This window comes from Triticum dicoccoides, chromosome 5A, assembly GCF_002162155.2.
Source record: "Triticum dicoccoides isolate Atlit2015 ecotype Zavitan chromosome 5A, WEW_v2.0, whole genome shotgun sequence".
Taxonomy (NCBI): Eukaryota; Viridiplantae; Streptophyta; class Magnoliopsida; order Poales; family Poaceae; genus Triticum; species Triticum dicoccoides.
The window spans coordinates 459,695,656-459,717,256 of NC_041388.1; positions in this window are offsets into that span (position 1 = coordinate 459,695,656).

Consider the following 21,601-nt stretch of genomic DNA (forward strand, 5'->3'; position numbering starts at 1 on the left):
ATAATCTCCTTCGTCTCCTCTGGATTGGTACGGTATGGTGCACGGTTTGGTAGTGAAGCACCGGGAATTAAGTCAATCTGATGCTCAATCCCTCGAATAGGCGGTAATCCCGGTGGCACGTCTTGTGGAAAAACGTCAGCGAACTCCTGCAAAATGTTAGTGACAGCAGGAGGCAAAGAGGAAGGCACGTCCTCGAATGAAAATAATGCCTCTTTGCACACAAAAGCATAGCAAACAGATTTGCTGAAATCTAGCTCATCAATGTCAGATTTGGTGGCAAATAAACATGCACTTTTCAATTTAATTTCAGAAGCAACACTAGATGGTTTATTGTTAGGCTTCATTTGTTGCTCCAATTCTTTTGCCACAATCTGATTTTCACTCTTATTCTTCTCATGTTGTGCTTTATTAGCTCTATTAATATCATCTTTCAAAATGGAATCAGGAGTCATAGGAAGCAAAGTAATATTTTTATCCTTATGAACAAGAGTATAGTGATTGTTTCTACCATGGTGTACAGAATTTTTATCAAATTGCCATGGTCTACCAAGTAATAAGGAACATGCTTGCATAGGTACCACATCACAATCAACATAATCAGCATATGTAGAGATACTAAAATGCACACGAACAGTACGTGTTACCTTAACCTTGCCGCTGTTGTTGAACCATTGGATGTAGTAAGGATGTGGATGTGGTCTTGTGGTGAGAGAAAGCTTCTCCACCATCTCCATGCTAGCCAAGTTGTTGCAGCTCCCTCCGTCTATTATGACGCGCACAGAACGTTCCTTCACAACTCCCTTGGTATGGAACAAATTGTGCCTCTGATTTTGCTCAGCTTGTGTGACCTGCACACGCAAAACACGTTGAGCAACTAAACATTCATACCTGTCAGCGTCTTCAGGAGCCATGTATTGCGTCTCATGATCAGAATCATCTCCACCATGTTCTTCACGTGTAATAAGAGCCAATGTCTCCTCATCATAGTCACTAGCGGACTCATATCCACCATCCGCGGTAGCAATCATCACACGCGGAGATTTGCACTCCCTCGCATAATGACCTCCTCCCTTACAACGACGACAAATAATATCACTTGTGTGCCCTGTTGATGCCATGGAAGAAGAAGGACGCTGTGCAGGCCCCGCAGGTGCGCTCTTGGCAGATAATGGTGGTTGTGCCTGTTTTCTTGTATCACGGCTGGAGGTGGCACCGGATGGAGGTGCTGGTGCAGTTGAAGTAGAAGATGCACGTGGTGTCCATGATGAAGGTCGGCCTGCAGAAAAGTTAGTTCGCCCCAATGCTTGTCGATCCTGCACTTCACGTTCAGCTTTACAAGCAAGATGGAATAAACGAGTGATATTAGTATACTCCTTATAGTCTAGAATGGTCTGAATCTCTCTATTTAATCCACCCAGAAAACGTGCAAGCATAGCTTCATTCTCCTCAACAATACCACATCTAATCATGCCAGTTTGTAATTCCTGATAATATTCTTCTACAGAATTTTTTCCTTGTCTTAAGCGCTGTAACCCAACGCGTACGCATAGCAGTTTTCAAAGCAGCCCAAGTAGTTGGAATAGGATACAATCTACAATGTTCAGACCACCATACACATGCAAAACTAGTGAAAGCACAAACAGCAGCAGCAACTCGTCTCTCCTCAGGATATTGTAAACATGTAAATCGTTGTTCAGTTTCTAACTCCCAAGTAAGATATATATCAGGAACATATCTACCCTCAAATGGTGGAATATTCAATTTCAGTTTAGGAATATGGACATCATCTCGTACCTGAGGTGGTGGTGCAGGCCTACCATTACGAATATATACCTGAGGTCGACCTGCTGGTGGTGGTGCTGGTGGCAGCTCGTAGATCTGATTTTGATCAACCTCATCCTCATAATCGCCCGCATACTCATCATCCTCCTGGGTACGAGCAACAGCAGTAGCAGGAGCCACAGAAGTATCAACAGCAGCACCAACAGTTTGGCCAAACGCAAGAGGAACACGGCTCGCTCGGCGAAGGTCTATTTCGCGACGTGGAGGTAGACGTTGTTGTTGTTGTTGGAGAGGTGCGTTAGGTGCAGCGGGTGGTGGTGGTGGAAGACGCGCGAGCAATTCATTAAATCTGTTATCGGGCTTTGTTTCGAACGTCTTCTCAAGGCCAGTGATCTTCTCCATGGCCTCTTCAAAATTGTTCAGCACATCTTGCACCTGTTCAGTCATCATTTGCTGAAACTTATCATGAAGCTCCTTGTTCGATAAATTCTCCCAGTCAATCTCGTCGGCTTGTGATCCTGGCATGGTTAGCAGCAATAGAAATACACAAGAATATGATCCTACAGACTACGAACAAGTGGTGGTGGTGGGTGTCACAAATCCGTCAAGCAAATCTCAAATTCTTACCAATTCTTACCCAGCAGCAGGCGGTGATCGGCAACCGTTGTAGTCAAAAACTCTCAAAGCTTGGATAGAGCGATTACCAGGGAGAGTCAAACGCACGACGTAGATGTATGTGGAGCTGGGAAGGCTTATAATATGGTAGCAAAAAGGGTCAGCAATAATCAATTCAGAGATGCAAAGTTGAATAAACGCTCAACGACGGTACTGTGCTGGTCCTAGGCTAGACTGTGCTAGAGACGCGAGCCTAGAACACCAACAAAATCACGGCGCGGCACGTAAACAAGGGAAAAGCACACTCTGAAATTTTTTTTTCGCTCCTTTTTTTTTGCGCTCTTTTTTTTTGCGCTGCTTTTTTTTTGCGAAAAATCACTATAATGGCGAGTGTCTCAAAACTCTTCCTAGCTCAAACTGACAGGATGGGCACGAAATTTTTCGACCAATTTTTTTTTTTCGACTGCCCGGACCCAAAAACTGGAAACGGGTCAAAAAAAACTTCCTATAATGGCACCTGTCTCAAAACACTCAGAAACACCTAAAAACAGGATAGCCAGAATTTTTTTCGAAAAATGCGTTTTCGAAAAATTTTGGGCCTAAACGGAGCGTGGCTACCCGACTCCGGCCAGAATTTTTTTTTTCCGAAACCTACTCCGGCAAGGAAACACGAATCGGAATCTAGATGGATCTCGAAAACAACCCTAATAAGCAAGGAACTCGGATTGGTGGTGGATATATGGTGGTGGTATATGGCAGCGGTGGTGGTAGCGGTGGTAGTATATGGATATGGATCGGTGGTGGTATATGGACACGGATTGGTGGTGGTATATGGATATGGATTCGGTGCGGTGGTGGTAGATGGCAGGGGCGATGATGATGGTGCGGCGGCGGCGTGACAACTTATGACCAGAACTCGAAACTCTAAAAGACTAGACTCTAAGACCAGCAACTAGACACGACGATGCAACCGCAAATTCAACAAAGCAAAACCCTAAAAAGATTATGCAAGGCTCAGATTGGTTCAGATATGATGAACTAACCCTAATTTTTTTTGTGGCTTTTTCGTGGACTATAGGTATGAAGAACAGACTCGATCTAAACTACGAAAAACTGTAAAATCTCACCGAGCAACCTGGAAATCTGATACCACTTGATAGAGGCGGAGGTGTCCCGTCTTTCGATGAGATGGTGGATTTCGCTTTGGTGGAAGTCGACTTTGACGATCCGACTACGAATATGCGAGGACGTCGCGCCTTAGCAATCGCTAAACCAACTCCGAGAGGTTATTGACCACGCCGGAGCACGATCAACCTGACCACGAGGGTCTGTTTCCTGCGAGCAAACGAAGAACAAGCAAGAAACTAAGATTGCAATCTGGATATTGCGAATATAAGATGAAAGCTTTATTGATCAAGGTGGGGTTCTGTGACGCCTTTGTCTGGTCGTTGAACACAAACGAAGTACGCGAAGTTGCAGCTATGGCGAACTTTTAATCTAAACAAAACCCAAAGTCTAAACGATGCCCTAAGGGCTGTATATATGGAGGAAGAGGGGGGAATTTCGTGGCCCTTGGTGGAGGGGTCCGAAATCAACCCTATCTCTTGTTTCCCCACACATACGGACTCTAAAAATAGCCTATACTTATGTATTTCGAAATTACATGTGCCTGGCCCAATAATAAGGTGACGCAGCACCTAAAATAGCCTCGGGACGAAATTTATGAAGTGGCATCTTGTATATTTCGTCCAAGGCTTCATGCACCCATTATGGTGGCTTCAAAGTCCTGAAATCATCACTTGTAACTCCGTTCTTGTTCCCCTTGCGCATGCCATCATCTCCATGCTTGTTCTTGCTCCAATGTTCATCCTTCTCCAAGCTAGGCCCTTCATTTGTAAGCAAAACAAATGTATCCAATTTAGGCAGCATCATATTCTCATGAACATTAGAATCATTACCAAGAAACGAAAGTACCTGGTAATTTAGTTGGCGTGCACGAGCTCTAGTAATTGGTCCAGTATGTATAGCAGCAGGGGTTGTGGGTGTAACAATTGTATTGATGTCCTCATCATCTTGATAGAGGCAAAGGTGTCCCGTCTTTCGATGAGATGGTGGATTTCGCTTTGGTGGAAGTCGACTTTGACGATCCGACTACGAACGTGCGAGGACGTCGCGCCTTAGCAATCGCTAAACCAACTCCGAGAGGTTATTGACCACGCCGGAGCACGATCAACCTGACCACGAGGGTCTGTTTCCTGCGAGCAAACGAAGAACAAGCAAGAAACTAAGATTGCAATCTGGATAGTGCGAATATAAGATGAAAGCTTTATTGATCAAGGTGGGGTTCTGTGACGCCTTTGTCTGGTCGTTGAACACAAACGAAGTACGCGAAGTTGCAGCTATGGCGAACTTTTAATCTAAACAAAACCCAAAGTCTAAACGATGCCCTAAGGGCTGTATATATGGAGGAAGAGGGGGGAATTTCGTGGCCCTTGGTGGAGGGGTCCGAAATGAACCCTATCTCTTGTTTCCCCACACATACGGACTCTAAAAATAGCCTATACTTATGTATTTCGAAATTACATGGGCCTGGCCCAATAATAAGGTGACGCAGCACCTAAAATAGCCTCGGGACGAAATTTATGAAGTGGCATCTTGTATATTTCGTCCAAGGCTTCATGCACCCATTATGGTGGCTTCAAAGTCCTGAAATCATCACTTGTAACTCCGTTCTTGTTCCCCTTGCGCATGCCATCATCTCCATGCTTGTTCTTGCTCCAATGTTCATCCTTCTCCAAGCTAGGCCCTTCATTTGTAAGCAAAACAAATGTATCCAATTTAGGCAGCATCATATTCTCATGAACATTAGAATCATTACCAAGAAACGAAAGTACCTGGTAATTTAGTTGGCGTGCACGAGCTCTAGTAATTGGTCCAGTATGTATAGCAGCAGGGGCTGTGGGTGTAACAATTGTATTGATGTCCTCATCATCTTGTATTCGAGCCCTCGAGGCCCCTGGCTTGTAATATGATGCTTGTATGACTTATTTTATTTGTAGAGTTGTGTTGTGATATCTTCCCGTGAGTCCCTGATCTTGATCGTACACGTTTGCGTGTATGATTAGTGTACGATCGAATCGGGGGCGTCACAAGTTGGTATTAGAGCCGACTGCCTGTAGGAATCCCCTTTTCAAACTCCTTGGCCGAAGTCGAGTCTAGTCATTGAAAAACTTTTACTAACATGGTTGTGCGGCTTACGGGCCCACGTCACCATTGGGTGGTATTAGGATCTTTTACTCCTCGTCTATACTCTGGGACTCTGATCTCCCTTCTATTCGGGTTAAATGAATTTTGCTAACTCTAACATTAGGATCTCGTGATCACTTCCAACCGGAGAGCCCTGTGTTACCGATGACCGCCTGCTTCACCAGAAGATTCCGAAGATACTCTTCGATATTCTCTCGAGACTTGTGCCCACCACTTTTGCTATTCCCGACCACCAATAAATCCTTATGGATAACTACTTACACTTGCCATTCATATGATCATCCCCCATTTGATAGAGGCAAAGGTGTCCCGTCTTTCGATGAGATGGTGGATTTCGCTTTGGTGGAAGTCGACTTTGACGATCCGACTACGAACGTGCGAGGACGTCGCGCCTTAGCAATCGCTAAACCAACTCCGAGAGGTTATTGACCACGCCGGAGCACGATCAACCTGACCACGAGGGTCTGTTTCCTGCGAGCAAACGAAGAACAAGCAAGAAACTAAGATTGCAATCTGGATATTGCGAATATAAGATGAAAGCTTTATTGATCAAGGTGGGGTTCTGTGACGCCTTTGTCTGGTCGTTGAACACAAACGAAGTACGCGAAGTTGCAGCTATGGCGAACTTTTAATCTAAACAAAACCCAAAGTCTAAACGATGCCCTAAGGGATGTATATATGGAGGAAGAGGGGGGGAATTTCGTGGCCCTTGGTGGAGGGGTCCGAAATCAACCCTATCTCTTGTTTCCCCACACATACGGACTCTAAAAATAGCCTATACTTATGTATTTCGAAATTACATGGGCCTGGCCCAATAATAAGGTGACGCAGCACCTAAAATAGCCTCGGGACGAAATTTATGAAGTGGCATCTTGTATATTTCGTCCAAGGCTTCATGCACCCATTATGGTGGCTTCAAAGTCCTGAAATCATCACTTGTCACTCCGTTCTTGTTTCCCTTGCGCATGCCATCATCTCCATGCTTGTTCTTGCTCCAATGTTCATCCTTCTCCAAGCTAGGCCCTTCATTTGTAAGCAAAACAAATGTATCCAATTTAGGCAGCATCATATTCTCATGAACATTAGAATCATTACCAAGAAACGAAAGTACCTGGTAATTTAATTGGCGTGCACGAGCTCTAGTAATTGGTCCAGTATGTATAGCAGCAGGGGCTGTGGGTGTAACAATTGTATTGATGTCCTCATCACCATTGATCTGGTTATTACAAGATACTCCGAAATTTTCTCTATTGTTCCTAGAACGACGATGCTTATCAAGAATGTAACACTTTGAGCCAAATACTCGAAAGTATCCAACTTGGGGTTTGTTACCGGTGAGAAGTTCGTATGCCGTCTTGTTGAGTAGCTTGTGAAGATACAAGCGATTTGTTGCATGACAAGCTGTCTCAACCGCTTCCGCCCAAAAATGTTTTGGCGTCTTGTACTCATCAAGCATCGTTCTTGCAATCTCAATAAGAGTCCGGTTCTTCCTCTCAACAACTCCATTTTGTTGAGGTGTGTATGTAGCCGAGAACTCGTGTGAAATTCCTTCTTCGTCAAGAAAGGTATCCACATTTGCGTTCTTGAACTCCATTCCATTGTCGCTTCGAACATTCTTGATCTTCACTTCAAATTGATTTTGGGCTTTCCTAGCGAAGTTCTTGAAGATCTTTTGGACCTGCGATTTATCATCAAGAAAGAACACCCACGTAAATCTTGAAAAATCATCGACTATGACTAGACCAAATGAGTTACCACCGAGACTTTTGTAGGCATTGGGACCAAAGAGATCCATATGAAGTAGCTTGAGCGATCTTCTCGTGGTCATGATGTTTTTCATGGGATGACTTCCTCCAACTTGTTTTCCTGCTTGACAAGCACTGCACAATCTATCCTTGTCAAATATAACATCTTTCACTCCAAGTATATGATCACCCTTAATAAGCTTATCAAGATTTTGCATGCCCACATGGCCTAATCTTCTATGCCACAACCAACCTTTAGAAGATTTAGCAATTAAGCAAGTTCTAGGTTGAGCCTTTTTTGTTAAATCAACAATGTAAAGATCACCTCTACACAAACCGGTAAAGACCATTTTTGTGGTTATCTCTACGAAACACTTGGCAATCTACATCAGTAAATAGGACATTGAAACCAAAGTCAGCAAGTCCAGATACGGAAAGTAGATTATATCCAAGAGGTTCAACGAGCATAACATTTTGTATGGAGCTATCATGTGAGATGGCCACCTTACCAAGGCCAACCACCTTACCCTTTGAGTTGTCACCAAAAGTGACATACTTTCGAGGGTCGTCGTTTTCAGTAAGCTCATGAAACATATCCTTGTCTCCGGTCATGTGATCGGTACACCCAATATCAAGAACCCATTCCTTTCCTCCAGCCATGTAGCCACGAAGATTAGCCATAAGACCAAAGTGTCTCATAGACTCATCGAGATCAAAGTCACTATCATCATCCTCATCATAGTATCCATGTTCAACATTGTCTTGTGATGGATCAATTCCTAGAGAGGGTAATTCATTAGATAAATGATCATCAAAATATTCATCTTTATGAATGCTAATGGCTTCGGAGATGATATTGCTAATGATTCCGACATCTCCTTTGGCATGCGTAAGATTAGTAAGCTCAAATAGACAGTCACCAAATTTGGGATCATTGGAACTCATCTTACTCAAGGCAATAGACTTATGAAGAATTCCATCCAAGTTTTGCAAGGAATAGTTTGGAAATCATTCCTCCAGAAATGTCCATATGGTGTAGGTACAATCAAGAGCAGGCAAGCTCGCAAACAAGTTTCTAGGCAATCCTCTAGTGATTAAATTGACAGTTCTAAGATTACGGATTATGTCAATAGACTCATCAAGGGTAGGATGCCAAGGATCAACATGAGGTGCACAAGGGCTAGTAATGTACTTGTTCAAATGATATTCATTGAAAATCTCAAGCATCTCAATTTTCCACTCATGAAAGAACTCTCCATCAAGTATATGCACTCTACGTCCAAGACTCCCCAACGTAGACTCATCCATCTTCCTTCAAAGGTGTTTAAACCAAAGTAATGGAGACCAACACTCTGATACCAATTGAAAGGATCGAGAAGAAGTGAATAGAGGGGGGTGAATAGACTCTTAAGTAGCAGTTTTTAATTTCTTCAAGTTAAGGTGGAGTTTTAGCACAAGTTTAAACATTCACAATACATTCAAGCAAGCAAGACAAGAGTATATGAGCAGCGGAAAGTAAAGCATGCAATTTGCAAGAAGTAAAGGGATGGGATTGGAGTGTGCAAACACAATTGGAGATACGGGGATTGATGATGACATCAATACCATTGTTACACCCACAGCCCCTACTGCTACATATACGGGACCAATTACTAGAGCTCGCGCACGCCAATTAAATTATCAGGTACTTTCGTTTCTTGGTAATGATTCTAATGTTCATGAGAATATGATGCTGCCTAAATTGGATACATTTGTTTTGCTTACAAATGAAGGGCCTAGCTTGGAGTAGGATGAACATTGGAGCAAGAACAAGCATGGAGATGATGCCTTGCGCAAGGGGAACAAGAACGGAGTTACAAGTGATGATTTCAGGACTTTGAAGCCACCATAATGGGTGCATGAAGCCTTGGACGAAATATACAAGATGCCACTTCATAAATTTCGTCCCGAGGCTATTATAGGTGCTTCGTCACCTTTTTATTGGGCCAGGCCCATGTAATTAAGAAATACATAGGTATAGGCTATTTTTAGAGTCCGTATGTGTGGGGAAACAAGAGATAGGGTTGATTTCGGACCCCTCCACCAAGGGCCACGAAATTCCCCCTCTCTTCCTCCATATATACAGCCCTTAGGGCACCGTTTAGACTTTGGGTTTTGTTTAGATTAAAAGTTCGCCATAGCTGCAACTTCGCGTACTTCATTTGTGTTCAACGACCAGACAAAGGCGTCACAGAACCCCACCTTGATCAATAAAGCTTTCATCTTATATTCGCAATATCCAGATTGCAATCTTAGTTTCTTGCTTGTTCTTCGTTTGCTCGCAGGAAACAGACCCTCGTGGTCAGGTTGATCGTGCTCCGGCGTGGTCAATAACCTCTCGGAGTTGGTTTAGCGATTGCTAAGGCGCGACGTCCTCGCACGTTCATAGTCGGATCGTCAAAGTCGACTTCCGCCAAAGCGATATCCATCATCTCATCGAAAGACGGGACACCTTTGCCTCTATCAAGTGGTATCAGATTTCCAGGTTGCTCGGTGAGATTTTATAGTTTTTCGTAGTTTAGATTGAGTCTGTTCTTCATACCTATAGTCCACGAAAAAGCCAAAAAAAATTAGGGTTAGTTCATCCCATCCGAACCAATCTGAGCCTTGCATAATCTTTTCTGTATTTGCTTTGTTGAATTTGTGGTTGCATCGTCGTGTCCAGTTGCTGGTCTTAGCGTCTAGTCTTTTAGAGTTTCGAGTTCTGTTCACAGGTTGTCACGTCGCCGCTGCCATATATCACCACCGCATCATCATCGTCGTTGTTGTCATATACCACCACCACATATTCACCGTCAATCCGAATCCATATACGCCACCACATATCTGCCGCCATCACGCCAATCCGAGTTCACCTGCAACATATATCCGCCACCTGTCCGTGTTCCACCAGATTCATCTTCGCCACCAGTCCGAGTTCCACCAGATTCATCTCCGCCACCGGTCCTAGTCCGAGTCCAGGAATTGTTGCATTGTTCTCGATTTCCAGATCACGCGATACTCCGAGTCGTGACAGAGAAGGACTCCCCAACTTCCGAGCCATCCGCAGAAGAAAAATAGTTCCAATTTCAAAAAAAAAAACTAAGTCTGGAAAATTCTGGCTAGGCAGTTTTTAGACCATTTGTAGACTTTTTGATAGAGGCAAAGGTGTCCCGTCTTTCGATGAGATGGTGGATTTCGCTTTGCTGGAAGTCGACTTTGACGATCCGACTACGAACGTGCGAGGACGTCGCGCCTTAGCAATCGCTAAACCAACTCCGAGAGGTTATTGACCACGCCGGAGCACGATCAACCTGACCACGAGGGTCTGTTTCCTGCGAGCAAACGAAGAACAAGCAAGAAACTAAGATTGCAATCTGGATATTGCGAATATAAGATGAAAGCTTTATTGATCAAGGTGGGGTTCTGTGACGCCTTTGTCTGGTCGTTGAACACAAACGAAGTACGCGAAGTTGCAGCTATGGCGAACTTTTAATCTAAACAAAACCCAAAGTCTAAACGATGCCCTAAGGGCTGTATATATGGAGGAAGAGGGGGGTATTTCGTGGCCCTTGGTGGAGGGGTCCGAAATCAACCCTATCTCTTGTTTCCCCACACATAGGGACTCTAAAAATAGCCTATACTTATGTATTTCGAAATTACATGGGCCTGGCCCAATAATAAGGTGACGCAGCACCTAAAATAGCCTCGGGACGAAATTTATGAAGTGGCATCTTGTATATTTCGTCCAAGGCTTCATGCACCCATTATGGTGGCTTCAAAGTCCTGAAATCATCACTTGTAACTCCGTTCTTGTTCCCCTTGCGCATGCCATCATCTCCATGCTTGTTCTTGCTCCAATGTTCATCCTTCTCCAAGCTAGGCCCTTCATTTGTAAGCAAAACAAATGTATCCAATTTAGGCAGCATCATATTCTCATGAACATTAGAATCATTACCAAGAAACGAAAGTACCCGGTAATTTAGTTGGCGTGCACGAGCTCTAGTAATTGGTCCAGTATGTATAGCAGCAGGGGCTGTGGGTGTAACAATTGTATTGATGTCCTCATCATCCTCCCCTTCTTGAAATGAAGTCGTCCTCGACGGAAGTTCATCTTCCTCACCCAAATAAGGCTTCAAATCTGCAATGTTAAAAGTGGGACTAACCCCAAAATCTGCAGGCAGCTCAAGTTTATATGCATTATCATTTATTTTCTCTAACACCTTAAAGGGACCATCAGCACGTGGCATTAGCTTTGATTTGCGCAAATCAGGAAATCTATCCTTACGCAAATGTAACCAAACAAGATCTCCAGGTGCAAACACAACATGTTTTCTACCCTTATCTCCAGCAAGTTTATATTTAGCATTCATACGCTCAATGTTTTCCTTAGTTAACTCGTGCATTTTTAAAATCAATTCAGCACGTTGTTTAGCATCAAAATTAACCTTCTCCGAAGATGGAAGAGGCAACAAATCAATAGGTGCACGAGGTAGGAAACCATACACAACTTCAAAAGGGCACATCTTAGTAGTAGAATGCAATGAACGATTATAAGCAAATTCAATATGAGGCAAGCATTCCTCCCACATTTTCTTATTATTCTTCAAAACAGCCCTAAGCATAGTAGACAACGTTCTATTGACTACTTCAGTTTGTCCATCAGTTTGGGGGTGACAAGTAGTACTAGAAAGCAGTTTAGTCCCCAACTTAGCCCATAAACATCTCCAAAAGTGGCTAAGAAATTTAGTATCACGATCTGAAACAATAGTATTTGGCACACCATGCAAGCGAATAATTTCACGAAAGAACAAATCAGCAACATTAACAGCATCATCGCTTTTATGACATGGTATAAAGTGTGCCATTTTCGAGAATCTATCCACGACAACAAATATTCTTTGTTCGAGGTAAACCTGATAGAGGCAAAGGTGTCCCGTCTTTCGATGAGATGGTGGATTTCGCTTTGGTGGAAGTCGACTTTGACGATCCGACTACGAACGTGCGAGGACGTCGCGCCTTAGCAATCGCTAAACCAACTCCGAGAGGTTATTGACCATGCCGGAGCACGATCAACCTGACCACGAGGGTCTGTTTCCTGCGAGCAAACGAAGAACAAGCAAGAAACTAAGATTGCAATCTGGATATTGCGAATATAAGATGAAAGCTTTATTGATCAAGGTGGGGTTCTGTGACGCCTTTGTCTGGTCGTTGAACACAAACGAAGTACGCGAAGTTGCAGCTATGGCGAACTTTTAATCTAAACAAAACCCAAAGTCTAAACGATGCCCTAAGGGCTGTATATATGGAGGAAGAGGGGGGAATTTCGTGGCCCTTGGTGGAGGAGTCCGAAATCAACACTATCTCTTGTTTCCCCACACATACGGACTCTAAAAATAGCCTATACTTATGTATTTCGAAATTACATGGGCCTGGCCCAATAATAAGGTGACGCAGCACCTAAAATAGCCTCGGGACGAAATTTATGAAGTGGCATCTTGTATATTTCGTCCAAGGCTTCATGCACCCATTATGGTGGCTTCAAAGTCCTGAAATCATCACTTGTAACTCCGTTCTTGTTCCCCTTGCGCATGCCATCATCTCCATGCTTGTTCTTGCTCCAATGTTCATCCTTCTCCAAGCTAGGCCCTTCATTTGTAAGCAAAACAAATGTATCCAATTTAGGCAGCATAATATTCTCATGAACATTAGAATCATTACCAAGAAACGAAAGTACCTGGTAATTTAGTTGGCGTGCACGAGCTCTAGTAATTGGTCCAGTATGTATAGCAGCAGGGGTTGTGGGTGTAACAATTGTATTGATGTCCTCATCAGAAACACGAATCGGAAACTAGATGGATCACGAAAACAACCCTAATAAGCAAGGAACTCGGATTGGTGGTGGATATATGGTGGTGGCATATGGCAGCGGTGGTGGTAGCGGTGGTAGTATATGGATATGGATCGGTGGTGGTATATGGACACGGATTGGTGGTGGTATATGGATACGGATTCGGAGCGGTGGTGGTAGATGGCAGGGGCGATGATGATGGTGCGGCGGCGGCGTGACAACTTATGACCAGAACTCGAAACTCTAAAAGACTAGACTCTAAGACCAGCAACTAGACACGACGATGCAACCGCAAATTCAACAAAGCAAAACCCAAAAAAGATTATGCAAAGGCTCAGATTGGTTCGGATATGATGAACTAACCCTAATTTTTTTTGTGGCTTTTTCGTGGACTATAGGTATGAAGACAGACTCGATCTAAACTACGAAAAACTGTAAAATCTCACCGAGCAACCTGGAAATCTGATACCACTTGATAGAGGCAAAGGTGTCCCGTCTTTCGATGAGATGGTGGATTTCGCTTTGGTGGAAGTCGACTTTGACGATCCGACTACGAACGTGCGAGGACGTCGCGCCTTAGCAATCGCTAAACCAACTCCGAGAGGTTATTGACCACGCCGGAGCACGATCAACCAGACCACGAGGGTCTGTTTCCTGCGAGCAACGAAGAACAAGCAAGAAACTAAGATTGCAATCTGGATATTGCGAATATAAGATGAAAGCTTTATTGATCAAGGTGGGGTTCTGTGACGCCTTTGTCTGGTCGTTGAACACAAACGAAGTACGCGAAGTTGCAGCTATGGCGAACTTTCAATCTAAACAAAACCCAAAGTCTAAACGATGCCCTAAGGGCTGTATATATGGAGGAAGAGGGGGGAATTTCGTGGCCCTTGGTGGAGGGGTCCGAAATCAACCCTATCTCTTGTTTCCCCACACATACGGACTCTAAAAATAGCCTATACTTATGTATTTCGAAATTACATGGGCCTGGCCCAATAATAAGGTGACGCAGCACCTAAAATAGCCTCGGGACGAAATTTATGAAGTGGCATCTTGTATATTTCGTCCAAGGCTTCATGCACCCATTATGGTGGCTTCAAAGTCCTGAAATCATCACTTGTAACTCCGTTCTTGTTCCCCTTGCGCATGCCATCATCTCCATGCTTGTTCTTGCTCCAATGTTCATCCTTCTCCAAGCTAGGCCCTTCATTTGTAAGCAAAACAAATGTATCCAATTTAGGCAGCATCATATTCTTATGAACATTAGAATCATTATGATGAGGACATCAATACAATTGTTACACCCACAGCCCCTGCTGCTATACATACTGGACCAATTACTAGAGCTCGTGCACGCCAACTAAATTACCGGGTACTTTCGTTTCTTGGTAATGATTCTAATGTTCATGAGAATATGATGCTGCCTAAATTGGATACATTTGTTTTGCTTACAAATGAAGGGCCTAGCTTGGAGAAGGATGAACATTGGAGCAAGAACAAGCATGGAGATGATGGCATGCGCAAGGGGAACAAGAACGGAGTTACAAGTGATGATTTCAGGACTTTGAAGCCACCATAATGGGTGCATGAAGCCTTGGACGAAATATACAAGATGCCACTTCATAAATTTCGTCCCGAGGCTATTTTAGGTGCTGCGTCACCTTATTATTGGGCCAGGCCCATGTAATTTCGAAATACATAAGTATAGGCTATTTTTAGAGTCCGTATGTGTGGGGAAACAAGAGATAGTGTTGATTTCGGACTCCTCCACCAAGGGCCACGAAATTCCCCCCTCTTCCTCCATATATACAGCCCTTAGGGCATCGTTTAGACTTTGGGTTTTGTTTAGATTAAAAGTTCGCCATAGCTGCAACTTCGCGTACTTCGTTTGTGTTCAACGACCAGACAAAGGCGTCACAGAACCCCACCTTGATCAATAAAGCTTTCATCTTATATTCGCAATATCCAGATTGCAATCTTAGTTTATTGCTTGTTCTTCGTTTGCTCGCAGGAAACAGACCCTCGTGGTCAGGTTGATCGTGCTCCGGCGTGGTCAATAACCTCTCGGAGTTGGTTTAGCGATTGCTAAGGCGCGACGTCCTCGCACGTTCGTAGTCGGATCGTCAAAGTCGACTTCCACCAAAGCGAAATCCACCATCTCATCGAAAGACGGGACACCTTAGCCTCTATCAAGTGGTATCAGATTTCCAGGTTGCTCGGTGAGATTTTACAGTTTTTCGTAGTTTAGATCGAGTCTGTTCTTCATACCTACAGTCCACGAAAAAGCCACAAAAAAAATTAGGGTTAGTTCATCATATCCGAACCAATCTGAGCCTTTGCATAATCTTTTTAGGGTTTTGCTTTGTTGAATTTGCGGTTGCATCGTCGTGTCTAGTTGCTGGTCTTAGAGTCTAGTCTTTTAGAGTTTCGAGTTCTGGTCATAAGTTGTCACGCCGCCGCCACACCATCATCATCACCCCTGCCATCTACCACCATATATCCACCACCAATCCGAGTTCTTGTCATATTAGGTTTGTTTTCGAGATCCATCTAGATTCCGATTCGTGTTTCCTTGCCGGAGTAGGTTTCGGAAAAAAAAAAGAGCGAAAAAAAATTTCCACAGTGTGCTTTTCCCTTGTTTACGTGCCGCGCCGTGATTTTGTTAGTGTTCTAGGCTCGCGTCTCTAGCACAGTCTAGCCTAGGACCAGCACAGTACCGTCGTTGAGCGTTTATTCAACTTTGCATCTCTGAATTGATTATTGCTGACCCTTTTTGCTACCATATTATAAGCCTTCCCAGCTCCACATACATCTACGTCGTGCGTTTGACTCTCCCTGGTAATCGCTCTATCCAAGCTTTGAGAGTTTTTGACTACAACGGTTGCCGATCACCGCCTGCTGCTGGGTAAGAACTGGTAAGAATTTGAGATTTGCTTGACGGATTTGTGACACCCACCACCACCACTTGTTCGTAGTCTGTAGGATCATATTCTTGTGTGTTTCTATTGCTGCTAACCATGCCAGGATCACAAGCCGACGAGATTGACTGGGAGAATTTATCGAACAAGGAGCTTCATGATAAGTTTCAGCAAATGATGACTGAACAGGTGCAAGATGTGCTGAACAATTTTGAAGAGGCCATGGAGAAGATCACTGGCCTTGAGAAGACGTTCGAAACAAAGATCGATAACAAGTTTAATGAATTGCTCGCGCGTCTTCCACCACCACCACCCGCTGCACCTAACGCACCTCTCCAACAACAACAACAACGACTACCTCCACGTCGCGAAGCAGACCTCCGACGAGCAAGCCGTGTTCCTCTTGCGTTTGGCCAAACTGTTGGTGCTGCTGTTGATACTTCTGTGGCTCCTGCTGCTGATGCGGAGGAGGATGATTATGTGGGAGATTATGAGGATGAGGTTGATCAAAATCAACACTACGTGCAGCCACCTGTACCACCACCAGCAGGTCGACCTCAGGTATATATTCGTAATGGTAGGCCTGCACCACCACCTCAGGTACGAGATGATGTCCATATTCCTAAACTGAAATTGAATATTCCACCATTTGAGGGTAGATATGTTCCTGATATATATCTTACTTGGGAGTTAGAAACTGAACAACGATTTACATGTTTACAATATCCTGAGGAGAGACGAGTTGCTGCTGCCGTTTGTGCTTTCACTAGTTTTGCATGTGTATGGTGGTCTGAACATTGTAGATTATATCCTATTCCAACTACTTGGGCTGCTTTGAAAACTGCTATGCGTACGCATTGGGTTCCACCATATTATCAACGTGAATTGCTTCAAAAATTGCAGCGTTTAAGACAAGGGAAAAATTCTGTAGAAGAATATTATCAGGAATTACAAACTGGCATGATTAGATGTGGTATTGTTGAGGAGAATGAAGCTATGCTTGCACGTTTTCTGGGTGGATTAAATAGAGAGATTCAGACCATTCTAGACTATAAGGAGTATACTAATATCACTCGTTTATTCTAAAAATAGCCTATACTTATGTATTTCGAAATTACATGGGCCTGGCCCAATAATAAGGTGACGCAACACCTAAAATAGCCTCGGGACGAAATTTATGAAGTGGCATCTTGTATATTTCGTCCAAGGCTTCATGCACCCATTATGGTGGCTTCAAAGTCCTGAAATCATCACTTGTAACTCCGTTCTTGTTTCCCTTGCGCATGCCATCATCTCCATGCTTGTTCTTGCTCCAATGTTCATCCTTCTCCAAGCTAGGCCCTTCATTTGTAAGCAAAACAAATGTATCCAATTTAGGCAGCATCATATTCTCATAAACATTAGAATCATTACCAAGAAACGAAAGTACCTGGTAATTTAGTTGGCGTGCACGAGCTCTAGTAATTGGTCCAGTATGTATAGCAGCAGGGGCTGTGGGTGTAACAATTGTATTGATGTCCTCATCATCCATGCGCCTCCTGCAACAACAAAAGACGAACGGAGCAAGCTGGAATGCATAGCTTGTTAGCACGAAACACAAATCCATCATTAACGACGAACTTGTTCCACATTCTTCCTTCTTTACAATTCTGCATTACATCTTTAAAATCAGCATCATGCACATATTGATCTTTGATGGTCTCCAAACCAAATATTTTGAAGTCAAGTTGTGAAAGCATATTATAGCGGCGAGACAATGCATCAGCAATAACATTTTCTTTTCCCTTCTTGTGTTTAATGACATAAGGAAAAGTCTCAATGAATTCAACCCATTTAGCATGTCTACGATTCAGTTTAGCTTGACTTTTAATATGTTTCAAAGATTCATGATCAGAATGTATAACAAATTCTTTCGGCCATAAATAATGTTGCCATGTTTCTAAAGTCCGAACAAGAGCATATAATTCTTTATCATAAGTAGAATAATTCAGACTAGGCCCACTCAATTTTTCAGAAAAGTATGCAACAGGTTTGCCATCTTGTAATAACACACCGCCTAATCCAATTCCACTAGCATCACATTCAAGCTCAAAAGTCTTATTAAAATCAGGAAGTTGGAGTAAAGGAGCATGTGTCAACTTATCTTTCAATACCGAGAAGGCTTCTTCCTGTGCGGTACCCCAAAGAAAAGGCACATCTTTCTTTGTAAGCTCATTGAGAGGTGCAGCAATGGTGCTGAAATCTCTCACAAAACGCCTATAGAATCCAGCGAGGCCAAGAAAACTCCTCACTTGTGTGACCGTTTTGGGCTGCGGCCAACTCTCAATAGCTTCAATCTTGGCTTTATCAACTTCAATTCCCTGTGGAGTAACAACATAGCCAAGAAAAGATACTCGGTCGGTGCAAAAGGTGCACTTCCCAAGGTTACCAAACAAACGTGCATCACGTAGAGCAATAAAAACAGCACGTAAATGTTCCAAATGTTCTTCCAAAGATCGGCTATAAATCAATATGTCATCAAAGTAAACTACCACAAATCGTCCAATGAAAGCACGTAAAACTTCGTTCATTAATCTCATGAAAGTACTAGGTGCATTAGTTAACCCAAAAGGCATGACTAACCACTCATATAATCCAAACTTAGTTTTAAATGCTGTTTTCCATTCATCTCCCAATTTCATACGAATTTGATGGTATCCACTACGCAAATCAACTTTGGAGAATATTGTAGAGCCACTCAATTCATCAAGCATATCATCGAGCCTAGGAATAGGATGGCGAACTTTTAATCTAAACAAAACCCGAAGTCTAAACGATGCCCTAAGGGCTGTATATATGGAGGAAGAGGGGGGGAATTTCGTGGCCCTTGGTGGAGGGGTCCGAAATCAACCCTATCTCTTGTTTCCCCACACATACGTACTCTAAAATAGCCTATACTTATGTATTTCGAAATTACATGGGCCTGGCCCAATAATAAGGTGACGCAGCACCTAAAATAGCCTCGGGACGAAATTTATGAAGTGGCATCTTGTATATTTCGTCCAAGGCTTCATGCACCCATTATGGTGGCTTCAAAGTCCTGAAATCATCACTTGTAACTCCGTTCTTGTTCCCCTTGCGCATGCCATCATCTCCATGCTTGTTCTTGCTCCAATGTTCATCCTTCTCCAAGCTAGGCCCTTCATTTGTAAGCAAAACAAATGTATCCAATTTAGGCAGCATCATATTCTCATGAACATTAGAATCATTACCAAGAAACGAAAGTACCTGGTAATTTAGTTGGCGTGCACGAGCTCTAGTAATTGGTCCAGTATGTATAGCAGCAGGGGCTGTGGGTGTAACAATTGTATTGATGTCCTCATCACTTTTTCGAAAAAAAATTGTTGCGGAGCAAAAAAAAAAGAGGAAAAAAAGTGCAAAAAAAGAGAAAAAAGAATTCAGAGTGTACTCCTCCCTTGTTTACGTGCCGCGCCGTGATTTTGTTGGTGTTCTAGGCTCGCGTCTCTAGCACAGTCTAGCCTAGGACCAGCACAGTACCGTCGTTGAGCGTTTATTCAACTTTGCATCTCTGAATTGATTATTGCTGACCCTTTTTGCTACCATATTATAAGCCTTCCCAGCTCCACATACATCTACGTTGTGCATTTGACTCTCCCTGGTAATCGCTCTATCCAAGCTTTGAGAGTTTTTGACTACAACGGTTGCCGATCACCGCCTGCTGCTGGGTAAGAACTGGTAAGAATTTGAGATTTGCTTGACGGATTTGTGACACCCACCACCACCTCTTGTTAGTAGTCTGTAGGATCATATTATTGTGTGTGTCTATTGCTGCTAACCATGCCAGGATCACAAGCCGACAAGACTGACTGTGAGAACATGACGAATAAGGATTTGCATGATAAATTTCAGCAAATGATGAGTGGACAGGTGCAAGATGTGCTAAACAGATTTGAAGAGGCCATGGAGAAGATAGATGGCATGGAGAAGACGTTCGAAACAAAGCTCGATAACAAGTTTAATGAATTGCTCGCGCGTCTTCCACCACCACCACCCGCTGCACCTAACGCACCTCTCCAACAACAACAACAACGACTACCTCCACGTCGCGAAACAGATCTCCGCCGAGCGAGCCGTGTTCCTCTTGCGTTTGGCCAAACTGTTGGCGCTGCTGTTGATACTTCTGTGGCTCCTGCTGCTGATGCGGAGGAGGATGATTATGTGGGAGATTATGAGGATGAGGTTGATCAAAATCAGCACTACGTGCAGCCACCTGTACCACCACCAGCAGGCCGACCTCAGGTATATATTCGTAATGGTAGGCCTGCACCACCACCTCAGGTACGAGATGATGTCCATATTCCTAAACTGAAATTGAATATTCCACCATTTGAGGGTAGATATGTTCCTGATATACATCTTACTTGGGAGTTAGAAACTGAACAACGATTTACATGTTTACAATATCCTGAGGAGAGACGAGTTGCTGCTGCTGTTTGTGCTTTCACTAGTTTTGCATGTGTATGGTGGTCTGAACATTGTAGATTATATCCTATTCCAACTACTTGGGCTGCTTTGAAAACTGCTATGCGTACGCGTTGGGTTCCACCATATTATCAACGTGAATTGCTTCAAAAATTGCAGCGTTTAAGACAAGGAAAAAATTCTGTAGAAGAATATTATCAGGAATTACAAACTGGCATGATTAGATGTGGTATTGTTGAGGAGAATGAAGCTATGCTTGCACGTTTTCTGGGTGGATTAAATAGAGAGATTCAGACCATTCTAGACTATAAGGAGTATACTAATATCACTCGTTTATTTCATCTTGCTTGTAAAGCTGAACGTGAAGTGCAGGATCGACAAGCATTGGGGCGAACTAACTTTTCTGCAGGCCGACCTTCATCATGGACACCACGTGCATCTTCTACTTCAACTGCACCAGCACCTCCATCCGGTGCCACCTCCAGCCGTGATACAAGAAAACAGGCACAACCACCATTATCTGCCAAGAGCGCACCTGCGGGGCCTGCACAGCGTTCTTCTTCTTCCATGGCATCAACAGGGCACACAAGTGATATTATTTGTCGTCGTTGTAAGGGAGGAGGTCATTATGCGAGAGAATGTAAATCTCCGCGTGTGATGATTGCTACCGCGGATGGTGGATATGAGTCCGCTAGTGACTATGATGAGGAGACTTTGGCTCTTATTACACGTGAAGAACATGGTGGAGATGATTCTGATCATGAGACGCAATACATGGCTCCTGAAGACGCTGACAGGTATGAATGTTTAGTTGCTCAACGAGTTTTGAGTGTGCAGGTCACACAAGCTGAGCAAAATCAGAGGCACAATTTGTTCCATACCAAGGGAGTTGTGAAGGAACGTTCTGTGCGCGTCATCATAGA